We start from the raw sequence: 3,436 nt of genomic DNA, 5'->3' as shown, positions 1-3,436 counted from the left end.
TCGCCTTACTTGTTGCGACTGTGCCGATGTTCGAAGCTGGAGTGCAAAGTTGTTGCTTGAATGGTGCTCGCTGGAGCGTGCGGTAGTGTAAAGTTATACCATTTAAAAGGGCTGAAGAGTGCTCAGTGCAGCGGGTGGGCGGAGGTGCAAAGTGACACTATGGCCATAAAAAGAACACCGCTACAAGTGCGCATTGTGCCAGGAAGGGCCCTCGGACGTGAACCAGTGGACAGTTATCGCTTCTCTGCCTTTTGGCTAAGATCAAGTGTAGTATCTGTTCTTATCAGTTTAATGTCTGATATGTCCTCTATGCGAGGACTACATATTAAATGGATTTTTATCAATAGGAGTTGAAAAAGGAGCTTGCTCCGTTCACTCCAAGCATCGACCCGGTACTGCAGTGCCGCTGGGAACGGTGCGCTCTCCTCTGCTCTTGTGAAAAAGCAAACAGCGGTGCAGGATGGAAGTTTCAGGGAGCCCAAGATGAAACTTTCTTTTAATCTGCTGAGAAAAGAGAGTGAATGCGAAGCAGACTTTAACACGGCTCTGGGAGCGAGCCGAGTGCGGGCTAACCGGGAGAATTGCTTTAAAGAAACGCGACACTGAATGAGCGGTCAGAACAAAGCCTCAATACGGTGTTCCCGTGTTGTTTGTGGCTGCCTTGTCTTTTGCACAGAGTAAAAGACAAGGCAGCCATCGAAAAGGGCCCGATTGTTCCTACTTGGTTAGCCGAGGAGCAAGGGGGGGGGGAGCAAGCGTCTCAACCAAGCAAAGCTAACCATGGGGAAGGTGGCTATGCCAACTAGCCTGATGCCCTGCTCCCGCAGAACAAAGCCTCAATACGGTGTTCCTGTGGTGTTTTTATAAAATGCGGTGAAAAAAAAGGTGTGAATGCCCCATAGAAAACTAAAAGGTGGAGCGGAAGTGTTCGGCTGCAAGAAGGTGTGAATGTCCGACTATATTTGGTGAAAAGCAGGTGAAGCAAGGTCTGAATGCCCAACCTTACATCATCAAAAGCGAGATCAGAGGTTTTTGGCTGCAAGAAGGCCATAGTTTGCCAAAAGCGGGTAAGGTGTGAATGACCGACTAAATATCAACAAAAGTGGGGGCAGAGGTCTTCGGATGCAAGTGGGTGTGAATATCCCACCATACAAGTATGGTGGAGAGGAAGCTGTGAATGGCCGACCATAGTTTGCAAAAAGCGGGTGAGAAAAGGTGCGAATGTCCAACCATACATGATCAAAACAGGGAGCGGAGGTGTTTGGCTGCGACAAGGTGTGAATGTCCACCCATAATTAATGAAAAGCTGGCAACAAGTAGGTTCGAATGCCCAACTATACATCATCAAAAGCAGGAATGGATGTGTTCGGCTACAAGAAGGTTTGAATGTCCGAGCATAGTTTGTAAAAAGCGGGTAAGAAAAGGTTCGAATGCCCGAACATACACCATCAAAAGAGGGAGCGGACGTGTTCCGCTGTAAGAAGGTGTGAATGTCCGACCATAGTTGGTAAAAAGTGGGTATGAAAAGGTTCGAATGCCCAAATTCGGCTGCAAAAAACTGTGTTCGGCTGCAAAAAGGTGTGAATGTTCGACTAAAGTTTGTAAAAAGCGGGTAAGACAAGGTGCGAATGCCTGACAATGTATGATCAAAAGCGGGAGCGGAGGTGTTCAGCTGCAAGAAGGTCTAAATGTCCATCATTAATTGCTAGAAAACATGAAAGAAAATTTTCGAAAATCAATCCGCACATGATCATAAGTGGGAGAGGAGGTGTTCAGCTGCAAGAAGGTGTGAATGTCCTACCATAATTGCTGAAAAATGTGTTAGAAACGGTAAGAATGCCGGACCATACATCATCAAAAGCTAGAGAGGTGGTGTTTGGCTGCAATGAGGTGTGAATGTCTGACTAAAGTTCAAATATATTAACAAAAGCGGGAGGAGAGGTCTTCGGATGAGTGGTTGAGAATTTCCAACCATAATCTATAAAATGCGGTGAAAAAAAAGGTGTGATAGAAACCTAAAAGGTGGAGCGGAAGTGTTCGGCTGCAAGAAGGTGTGAATGTCCGTCTATAGTTGGTGAAAATCAGGAAAAGCAAGGTCTGAATGCCCAATCTTACATCATCAAAAGCGAGATCAGAGGTGTTTGGCTGCAAGAAAACGGGTAAGGTGTGAATGACCGACTAAATATCAACAAAAGTGGGGGCGGAGGTCTTCGGATGCAAGTGGGTGTGAATATCCCACCATACAAGTATGGTGGAGAGGAAGCTGTGAATGGCCGACCATAGTTTGCAAAAAGCGGGTTAGAAAAGGTGCGAATGTCCAACCATACATGATCAAAACAGGGAGCGGAGGTGTTTGGCTGCGACAAGGTGTGAATGTCCAACCATAATTAATGAAAAGCGGTCAACAAGTAGGTTCGAATGCCCAACCATACATCAACAAAAGCAGGAGTGGATGTGTTTGGCTACAACAAGGTTTGAATGTCCGAGCATAGTTTGTAAAAAGCGGGTAAGAAAAGGTGCGAATGCCCGACAATGTATGATCAAAAGAGGGAGTGCAGGTTTTCGGCTACAAGAAGGTTTAAATGTCCGACCATAGTTTGTAAAAAGCGGGTAAGAAAAGGTGCGAATGCCCGAACATACACCATCAAAAGAGGGAGCGGAGTTGTGTTCCGCTGTAAGACGGTGTGAATGTCCGACCATAGTTGGTAAAAAGCGGTTAAGAAAAGGTTCGAATGCCCGAATATATACCATCAAAAGCGCAAGCGGAGGTGTTCAGCTGCAAGAAGGTGTGAACGTCCAACCAAAGTTTGTAAAAAGCAGTTAAGAAAAGGTTCGAATATCTAACAAAACATAATCAAAAGTGGGAGCAGAGCTGTTCGACTGCAAGTAGGTGTGAATGTCCACCAATAATTCCAGAAAAATGGGTAAGAAAAGGTGCGAATGCCCAACCATACATCATCAAAAGAAGAAGTGGATGTGTTCTTCTACAAGAAGGTTTGAATGTCCAACCATAGTTTGTAAAAAGTGGGTAAGAAAAGGTTAAAATACCCGACTGTACACAATCAATAGCGGGAGCGGAGTTGTTTGGCTACAAGAAAGTGTGAAAGTCCGACCATGGTTTGTAAAACGCGGGTAAGACAAGGTGCGAATGCCCGACAATGTATGATCAAAAGCTAGAGAGGTGGTGTTTGGCTGCAAGTAGGTGTGAATGTCTGACTTAAGTTCAAATATATTAACAAAAGCGGGAGGAGAGGTCTTCGGATGAGTGGTTGAGAATTTCCAACCATAATCTATAAAATGCGGTGAAAAAAAAGGTGTGATAGAAACCTAAAAGATGGAGCGGAAGTGTTCGGCTGCAAGAAGGTGTGAATGTCCGTCTATAGTTGGTGAAAAGCAGGAAAAGCAAGGTCTGAATGCCCAATCTTACATCATCAAA

General features: G+C 45.2%; 1 non-coding gene across 1 annotated transcript; it reads left to right on the top strand.

Moving 5' to 3' along the window:
• The first annotated feature begins 235 nt into the window (after positions 1–235).
• On the top strand, positions 236–426 carry LOC140317042 (U2 spliceosomal RNA). The gene has a single exon (XR_011917393.1). It is a non-coding gene; the product is annotated as a U2 spliceosomal RNA (small nuclear RNA).
• Positions 427–3,436: the final 3,010 nt, after the last annotated feature.

This window comes from Leuresthes tenuis, unplaced genomic scaffold (assembly GCF_036924035.1).
Source record: "Leuresthes tenuis unplaced genomic scaffold, fLeuTen1.0.hap1 SCAF_10, whole genome shotgun sequence".
Taxonomy (NCBI): domain Eukaryota; kingdom Metazoa; phylum Chordata; class Actinopteri; order Atheriniformes; family Atherinopsidae; genus Leuresthes; species Leuresthes tenuis.
Note: the sequence above shows the minus strand (reverse complement) of the source record. Positions and strands in the feature narration are given on the sequence as shown.